This window comes from Schistocerca piceifrons, chromosome 3, assembly GCF_021461385.2.
Source record: "Schistocerca piceifrons isolate TAMUIC-IGC-003096 chromosome 3, iqSchPice1.1, whole genome shotgun sequence".
NCBI lineage: Eukaryota > Metazoa > Arthropoda > Insecta > Orthoptera > Acrididae > Schistocerca > Schistocerca piceifrons.
In genome coordinates this window covers 134,054,837-134,065,190 of record NC_060140.1, presented here as the reverse complement: position 1 = coordinate 134,065,190, position 10,354 = coordinate 134,054,837, and the positions used below count along the sequence as shown (strand labels likewise).

The 10,354-nt window shown below is 42.2% G+C and overlaps 1 pseudogene; it reads left to right on the top strand.

Moving 5' to 3' along the window:
- Positions 1-2,146: 2,146 nt before the first annotated feature.
- On the top strand, positions 2,147-2,264 carry LOC124790711 (annotated as a pseudogene).
- The last annotated feature ends 8,090 nt before the right edge of the window (positions 2,265-10,354 follow it).

Here is a 10,354-nt window from a genome sequence, read left to right as displayed (position 1 = left end):
TGTATGGGTTATATGCCCCAGAATGTAGAAAGATTTTGGACAAATAAATAAATACGGAATTGCGTTCTAATCAGGCAATAATGTAGAGCTAATCGTACATATCGTTTGTCCACAGTACAAGGCATGTTCACAAACATGAACAAACTTACTCTTGAGAGGGAATGCTCTTTCAAGCACATCACATCGGGCATTACAGAACATATTTGTATTAAATTAATGAAAGCGTCCCAGAATCTTTTAGAGAAAACAAAGGTCAATAAAATATTTGGACAATGCAGAACGCTTTGTCTTCGTACCTCAATGCCTCTATCCCCTACACTACTATGAATATCTGTTACAAATGATCAAGTCTTTTATGTTACGTATATCTTCAAAACTTTTACCGTCGACATGTCGTTCACTTCGCGCCCAGAATCTGTTAGCAGGACTCTAAACGTTGCTCTTCGTTAGCGTCATTAAGAGCTTACAGAAGTTTAAAACACTGTAGTCTGTAACGTAAACTTCTCCACAAAACACAGCAACCAGACTCACGAAGAATGGCTAACTCCCGGCTGGGACGGGACTACGTGCAAAACTCTGTAGAACGCGCGGTTCGTTTTGCCCAAGCACACAGGAACGACCTGTGTATCGCTCCCCACGTAAGAAGCTTGAAATTACTGACGCCGTCGTCGAATACTTTGATCTGCAGGAGTTGCATAACCGCACTGTCGACGAAAATTACGCCGCCACTTGTGCCATTTGAAATGGAAAAGCGAAACGTCTTTTGTTGCTGTGTCGTTGCCGTCTCAGCTCGACACACAATGTGTAACGAAAGAGCAAGTGAATTATCTCCATTACGGAGAGCGTTAGCGCGAACAGCATCAACTGGCAACTCAGTACTAACACCAAACTACAGCTTTAGTTTCGGTCCTTAAGTTGAAATCCACCCTAAGTTTGTATCTTAATTCGTTTAGAAGATAACAGTCTTGCGAAACAGGGTGCACCTTTTTTTTGAAACGTCGTGTACGTTATGAGAGAACTACGGCCCTGGACGGCAGTGAGAGGTAGGTGTGTGACATTGTGATAGAGACCAGGTGATCAGTCGGCGTCGTCCTCAGACCTGGTATTAATAGCGCCTCCTACGTGCAGCGGCGGTAACAGTGGAGGCCGAAATGCCACATTGCGGGAGCGCTTCTCGAGTCAGACCACGCATCGCACCGGACACAGAGTGCATTGCGATCGAGTGACAGACCTGCAGTGCTGCATGCTGACTGCCACGTAGCCTCTTGTTCGTCCCGTGGGCGGGTGAGAGCTGGACCGACGGAAGTGGCCGAAACACGCGTCTACCATGTGGTCGTCACAGGTCCCTTCAGTAAGATGCGTTCAAACAGAGGAACAAGTGACGGAATTAAGACATAAAGGAATTACAGACATTCGTTGCGAGTGGGTATTGATTTAAATCATCGGTCAAAGTTGAAAATTTGTGCCAGATCGAGATTCGAACCCGGATCTCCTCCTTACTAGGCAAATGCTCTGACTACTAAGCCATCCGGACACATCTGCACGGACTGCCCAACACGTCTCCGGTCTGACCAAAATTCGTAGTTAATCCACACATAACTGATGTAGTGCCCCTTGTCCACTATCCTCACTACTCGCTGCATTTCGCCGATTCCCGCAAGAGTTCGAGCGTGGTGTGCATTCGCATTGAAGAGATCACTGGCCATGTCCGAAAGAACAGACACCATTTTGATCCATCAGCCACTATTAATTAACACACAAAGGAATTACAGATATTGGCTGCGAGTGGACATTGATTTAAGTCAATGGGAAAAGGTGAATGGTCTCTTCAGTGCGGTTACGCACCACGGCCGAACTCGCGGGAATCGGCAAAATGCCGCGAGTGGTGAGGAAAATGGGCAAGGGGCACTACAGGAGTGCTATGTGAATAATTTCAGAATTTGGGTCTAATGGGAGGCGTGCTAAGATAGTCTGCGCAGTTGCGATGACCACTGTGCCCAGATGGCTTACTGGTCAGAGTATCTGACCTCTAAGCACAAGATCTGGGTGCGAGTCCCAGTCTAGCACAAATTTTCAGCCTTGTCCATTGATTTAAATCAATGCCTACGCGCAGCCAACGTCTGTAATTCCTTTGTGTCTTAATTGGGGCAACGGCCTTGCCGCAGTGGATACACCGGTTCCCGTGAGATCACCGAAGTTAAGCGCTGTCGGGCGTGGTCGGCACTTTGATGGGTGACCATCCAGGCCGCCATGCGCTGTTGCCATTTTTCGGGGTGCACTTAGCCTCGTGATGCCAATTGAGGAGCTACTCGACCGAATAGTAGCGGCTTCGGACAAGAATACCATCATAACGACCGGGAGAGCGGTGTGCTGACCCCACGCCCCTCCCATCCGCATCCTCCACTGAGGATGACACGGCGGTCAGATGGTCCCGATAGGCCACTCGTGGCCTGCAGACGGAGTGCTTTTGTGTCTTAATTAATAGTGGCTGCTGCATCAAAATCTCCGAAAGAACGGACACCACGTATATGTAAGAGACAGGATATCTGCTGTCATGACGAGATGAAACTAATTTCGTCTGGCCGTAGCTGTGGGTTCTTTGATTGCTGTGGGAGAATTAACGAACATTTGCTCACTTTATTAGACAAATGAATAAAAGATTTACTTTGCCTTGACACAGCCTTTTGCCACAAGAAAGAGTAGAATTTTTGCAACTGTCATTGACTATGCAAGCATCACTTCATGCATACAATCACAAACTTTTCTCTTAAAATACAACGTTCAAAATTAACACAACTAAATCCTCTACTGAAACTTCGACTAACACTGCCTCACTAGATGATGTTAATTCCTAAAGCAGAGGTCACAAACTGTTCTCGAACTACATTGACCGCAGCGTGTGGGCGCCGCTATGCTGAAAGGGAGAAGTGGTCTTCTGGAGCCCCACTGGTTGTTGTGGATTGTAGAGAGCTCTCTCTCTCTAGTTAATGTCTGTGGTATCGACTCTTGTCGTCGACTGTGGTGTGGCTCCATGATCTCTGGACGATGCCACATCTGCCACCAATGTTCGACCCTTCTAAGTTGGAAAGGCTTCCCTGCTGTTGTTCCTCTATGTCGACTAGCAGTGAGTCTTTCAGTTTTACCTGTAGTGTCACCTTGATCCCTGGGATGTCGTAGCCCAACGGTTGTTGGAAATGGCCACAGCCTGCCATTGTGAGAAGTTGACCTCCGATTGTCCTGTAAAATTTGGGCCCAAGAAAGATAGAGGAACAGTCGACTAACCCCCTGCCCCAGCTCTGTAACTTGCTAGGCAGGAATAAGAGCTGAGGGGGCATACGTGGTGTGTTGAAGACGGCGGCTGGAGATGCTCCACTACAATGCCAAGATTTTTGCAGTCTGGAGTGATCATACCTTACTTTCTGCAGGACGCAATCAATAATTTTTTACTAACACTCAGATCATCAGAAACTACGATGGGAAACATAAAACCCAAATTACAAATAGGAAATCTAAAAATCATTTCTGCTCTATTTGACTGATCATACAAGTGGATCAGCTTGTGGTTCTTGTAATACACAAAACATGCGCTGTCATACTAACTGAAAGGCCAAATTGCGCGCGTATGTAGGTGACGTCAGCTTCCCCTCTCACTAGTAGCGCTATATACGCGAGTCCTCTGTATGTGGCTTCAAAACTTGAAAACAAATTTCTTTATTTTATATATTATTTCTCAACATTCCATTTCCTCAACACATACTAATCGTTCAAGGATGAATGAGGTATAGTTAGAGTCACTTTTTAACTGGCTTCTGACACTGCATACCAGGTTTTGCTCTAAAACTTACTCATTGCGGAAAATTTTAACGTAAAAGAGGCTTCTAACTATCATAGGCAAAAGGGCATCATGGATGCCCACCTTCATATCTATACTTTACGAAGCTAAAGTATACATAAGAGACACCTTTTTCGTATTATCTTAATACCATTTTATTTGTTTTAAAGTACTTATTGAGTGGATAAATTGTATACAGCATTTCTACAGATAACAACCGTGACCACTGCGGTAGTCCTTTATTTCTGCCCGTAGAACAACTTTTCTAAACGAATATGCTTTGTGAAACGATAAACATATGTCATTGTTGCCCCGAATTGTGATGACCTATTGCTACAACGGCCTAACGTCCTTACTGTAATTGAAAATGTTTGTCGAGTTAAGGTTATAGGCCATGTGGCCCTATGACAGTCCATGATATTTGCCTGTCGTACAAGCCGGGACAAACATTCGGAATGCAAAACACATTTTTGAGACATGAAAAAGTATATACAAGGATGTATCATAAATATTACTATTATTGTTATTATTATTATTGTTATTATTATTATTATTATTTCACATCATTCCGTTCATTTTTTTAAATGTTTTTTCTTCATTCTTACAAGTACCCTCATCCCAGCGACTACACTGATTCCAAATAAAGCGCGAAATGAAAGATGTATGAAGTTTATAAAATTTTATTTTAGGCAACATGTTACTTAAGGAGTGAGAGTATGCATCGTAAAATAACTTACGTGAAAGTGTAAGCAAGCGAACCGATATCATGTGTTCAGTCGGTCGGAGACCATACTGATAATGAAAGGGAAGATGATTGTAAGAAGGCCGAAATACTGAATTAGGCCCACCGGAATTGTTTGACTACAATCATCACACAGACAGATACTGAGTAAGTGACTGCAGAAAAGAAAATCAACGAAAGCCTCTCAATAGTTGAAAACATGGAGATGTTACGAAATACTTGTAAGACTCTAATATATTATGCAAAAAAAATACTTGTTCCCCTTCTAGCTGCAAAATATCACTTGAGGATCGATGTCGTGAATGTAACTATGTGACACAATACTATGCAATAAGACATAGTATATACTATGTAAACTAATTTTATGTATACGTCGTGCTTGTACTTCCATGCGAATTACGGTTTATTTGGAAACTTTCTGATGATGGGCTACGCTCGAAACGCTTCAGCAAACATTTTTAATGACAAATGATCTTTGGATTTTAGCGAACTAATTAAGCAGTGATGAAAGACGTGTTCAGGGACACCTTTCGCAGCCACGTTTAAATTCAGGAACCTGTTTCCTCACGGAGGAAACTGAAACAGAAAATATCCTTGAACACCTCCTAAATTATGTTGGATTCCTGTTCATACCGTATATACAAATGAAACATCTGTAGTGACAACGAGCAACTCACTTCCACGTACTTACTGCTTTTTGTACTTTTGTAGTTAGTACTTGAAATTCCATCAGAGCAGATTTCTCCAGCATGCTTCGCACAAAGAGAATGGATTACCGTTCTATCATGAAGCTACACTGCCTAATAATTTAAAACACTTCTTCTCACTTACAGACTTTTTCGTATTTTGATAGTATTTACAGTAACGAAGGTAATTGAGTTAACAAACAGAATAAGTAACTTGACTTGGTAGAAATTGAAACACTAGATAAAGTGATCAGAGAATTTGGTATCAAATCTAAATTAGCAAACCTTATTCGTGGAAAGCTCACAGACACCAAATCAAAAGTACAGATTCGGAGTGAAATATTGAAGGCATTCAACATAAAAACAGGTGTAAGGCAAGGTGATGGCCTGTCTCCACTCCTCTTTAACTGCATCATAGAGAAAATAGTAAGAGAATGGAAACAAAAACTAAAAGAACAGAACCTATCACCAATCGCACTGGGAACTAAAAACAAAGGTATTGAAATTCACTGTTTAGCATTTGCGAATGATTTTGTCATTCTTTCTGTAAACCTAACAAATGCTGGAATACGAATCACTCTCTTAGAAGAAATAGCCAACAAAGCAGGTTTAAGAATATCTGTAGAAAAAACAAAATCTATGACAAATATAAAAAGTGCTCCGGAATCTCTAGCAGCCGGCAGTGGTGGCCGAGCGGTTCTGGGCGCTACAGTCTGGAACTGCGAGACCGCTACGGTCGCAGGTTCGAATCCTGCCTCGGGCATGGGTGTGTATGATGTCCTTAGGTTAGTTAGGTTTAAGTAGTTCTAAGTTCTAGGGGATTGATGACCTCAGCAGTTAAGTCCCATAGTGCTTAGAGCCAAGCCAATCTCTAGGAACAGATATTTGCCAGATAAAGAGGGTAATTAAATTTAAATATTTGGGAGAAATTATCCATGAAAATTGCTTAGAAAAATTCGCTGCAGAAGAAAGAGTAAATAAAATGGAGAGAGCTTTTGGAATAACTAGGAATGTCTACAACAAAAGGTGTCTGTCTAAAAATTTGAAGATACAGCACTACAACACAGTAGTAAAACCAGAATGTCTTTATGCAAGTGAATGTTTAGTATGGAACTACAATTTACACATACTTGAAGTCCTAGAAAGAAAAATAATTCGGGAAGTACTTGGACCCCCAAAAAATACAGAGGTATGGAAATTAAGAAGCAATGAAGAAGTTTATCGCAACATAGAAAACATAAATGAAACACTACGAAAGAGGTGACTGCGATTTTTTTGGACACTTGTACAGAATGAACAGCAACAGGTTAACCAAACAGATTTTTAAATATCTTTTGGACAAGAAGTCAACAATGTCTGGATTCAAGAAGTTAGGAAAGATTTGGGAAAAAAAACGTAAGAGAAAAAGATGCATCAGAAAGAGACATTTTCAAGAGGAAAGTGTTAAAAATGCGAGGATTCCAAGGCAAGAGGGAGAAGGAGACAGGGTCAAAATGGTCGAGGAGAGAAAAAGGATACATAGTGAAAAGATGAAAGAATACTGGAGGAAACAGAAAGAACAACAAAGAAGGAAGCACTGAAATTGCTGCGTGGTCCTTAGATGACCCAAATGAATAAAGAAAGAAAGAAGAATTACGTTAATTACTCCGCAACGAGACACAAGAGACTACAAAATCCAGAAAAATTCCTAAACAACCGCCGAAATTTTGCCGTTGAAGTTCGGGTTTATGCTGTAGAACACTTAGGAGACAAGTGATTAGTAGGTAGAGTGCAGGACGTAGCTGTACACCTTCCTGCCTGTTGAGCAGACCAGATGTGCACGTGCGAGGTCACTGAGCAGCTGAACACACAGACAAGGCGTTAGAGCACTTAACAAAGAGAAAGCAGTTCGTAAACAGGCCCTGCACATGCCATGGGCTACACCGAATCGTAGCTCCCAATTTGCTGAGTATGTACTGTCGGGCCTACTTTGTACGTATAGCAACGCTCAAAATTTAGCCATCATTGCACTATCGTCTTCTCTGCGATATCCTTTGCAGATGCATTGAAGTTTTCCAGAATCATTCCAAAAAATCTACATTACCTGACAAACAAAGTAAAGCACCGAGAAGAGGAGGAGGAGACAAAATGAAACTTCACGGGTTGAGAGGATATATGATGACATAAAACTGATCTCAAAATCAAGTCAAGTTAACAAATAACTTGGCAAGATGAGCTCACTTATCACGTTGCAGCTACATTCCCTCTGGTATGGATCAGCCGGCCGAAGTGGCCGTGCGGTTAAAGGCGCTGCAGTCTGGAACCGCAAGACCGCTACGGTCGCAGGTTCGAATCCTGCCTCGGGCATGGATGTTTGTGATGTCTTTAGGTTAGTTAGGTTTAACTAGTTCTAAGTTCTAGGGGACTAATGACCTCAGCAGTTGAGTCTCATAGTGCTCAGAGCCATTTGAACCATTTTTTTGGTATGGATCTATGCACTTACCAGGTTGCGAAGGGTACCGTAAAGCAATTATATCCTGTCCTGGGGTAAGCTAGTCTATAGCTGTTGTAAGTGGTCCTTGAGAACCTGGACACTGGCAGTGGGACGGAGGTGACGTGAGAGCTGGTCCTACACTTGATCTATCGGAGACAGATCTGGGGATACTAATTAAAAAACAGTCGTAGGTTTCAGAATGTCCTTTATTAACTTAAGAACGACGCGTTTCGCCTGGATAGGGCATCATCCAGTTATCTGAAAGTATATACAATATATTACAATAAATCCGGCGTGGTCCTATCATGGACTATTATAGAAGCAAAATAAACTTCAAAACCCGACGGAATAAAATTACGAGGGTCACTCCAAAGAAATGCACACTATTTTTGTAAAAATGCAGTTTTCAATCGGCATGTGTGAAAGTTTTACAGTGTGTAGATACATCCTTCCCGCTTGTTTTCAAGCTTAGTTCAACCTTTTCCCGTGAGTGGCGCCGTCACAGCATGTCTTCAAGATGTCTGCTACACTTGACGATCGTCAGAAACAACGTGCTGTCATAGAATTCCTGTGCTGTGAAAACGAGACAGTGGGAAACATCCACAAGAGGTCGAAAAAGGTGTATGGAGATGGTGGTGTCGATCGCAGTACAGTTAGTCGGTGGGCAAGCAGATTACGTGATGAAAGCGGGCACGGCAATATTGAGGATTGTCCTCGCAGCGCACAACGTGCAGAGAGTTAACGAATCGGTGACTGCTGACAGACGCATCACAGTGAACGCTACGTTGGGATAGGGGAAAGAAGTGTTTGCAGAATACTGAAAGTGTTGGCGTTAAAAAAGGTTTGTGCCAGGTGGGTTCCCAGGATGTTGACAGTGGCTCACAAAGAAACAAGAAAAACGGTATTCAGCGGACTTTTTGGAAAAGTACAAGAAAGGTGGAGATGAATTTCTTGGAAGAATTGTGACGAAACATGGCTCAAATGGCTCTGAGCACTATGAGACTTAACATCTGAGGTCATCAGTCCCCTAGAACTTACAGCTACTTGAACCTAACTAACCTAAGGACATCACACACACCCATGCCCTAGGCAGGATTCGAACCTGCGACCGTAGCATTCACGCGGTTCCGGACTGAAGCGCCTAGAACCGCACGGCCACCACGGCCGGCTGACGAAACAAGGCTCCATCATTTTTCACCAGGGATGAAGAGGCAATCAATGGAGAGGCATCATGCAAATTCACCCAAGAAAAAAAAATTAAAATCACACCTTCTGCTGGAAAAGTTATGGCTACAGTGTTTTTCGATTCCGGAGGACTCTTGCTTGTGGACATCATGCCAAGTGGAACCACCATAAATTCTGATGCATATGTGACGACACTGAAGAAACTACAAGCTCGACTGAGTCGTGTTCGACCACATCGGCAAAAGCAGGATGTTTTGCTGTTTCACGACAATGCACGGCCACATGTCAGCCAAAAAACCATGGAAGCGATCACAAAAGTCGGATGGACAACACTGAAACACCTGCCTTACAGTCCTGACCTGGCTCCATGTGACTATCATCTCTTTGGGAAACTGAAAGACTCTCTTCGTGGAACAAGGTTTGAAGGTGATGACTCCCTTGTGCACGCTGCCAAACAGTGGCTCCAACAGGTTGGTCCAGAATTTTACCGTGCTGGTTCCAAGATGGCGTAAGGCAGTTGAGAGGGATGGAAATTATGTGGAGAAATGAAAATATTGTTCCTAAAGGAAGTATCTACACTCTGCAAAACTTTCAAACATGAAGAATAAAATATGGATTTAAAAAAATAGTGCGCATTTCTTTTGGAGTGACCCTCGTATATACAGAAACGTAATTAACTCACATTAAAAACTCAGAAATTTTCGGCGAAAAAGAATCCGTCAAGAAGGCATGATACCACATAAAACGTACTAAAAGCCAATCTATGTGAAAAATAATAAAAATTAATTGAATAAAGTCTCCGGGATCAGGCATGAGTAGAGAGAGAAGGAGAAACCAAAAAATGCGTATTATCTCATGGAGGCGACGACAGGCATAGCAGCGCAGAACAGCCGTACACTACAACGGTTCTAGAGGTCCGTCCGTATTCACATTGTTCATGTATAGGAATGATAGGAGCTCAAGCAAAATATGGGCTATGTAATAACGGTTTAAAATTCAAATAGTAATGGATAAATTAAGAAAAAAAAACACATAACAGAGTGTATGGGAATGTACACAATGCAGGGCATGCCATAGCGAAAGCTATGCACAGAGATATAGAAAACCCCTATGCTCAAAAGCAGTGTAAAAGAATAATGAAATAAAATACATAAAGCTATAAAATAAATATTAGACTGCAAACATACGGCTAAAAAATAACAATGCCAAAAAGATAATATACAACTGGATATACATAGCAAGTGGCCAAGGCCCTAGTAATAAAAAGCTAAAAACTAATATGGAAATATGCAATCATAGAAAACTTGATTATTGCTTGAAAACTGATTATTGAGTAACTTGTCCTTCTTAGCGAGTGAAGGGTTTTACAATTTCGATCTCTTCAAGAGGTTGAGCCTCTTACCTTGGAGAGCGTGGTGGGTGATGGCCACTGGACT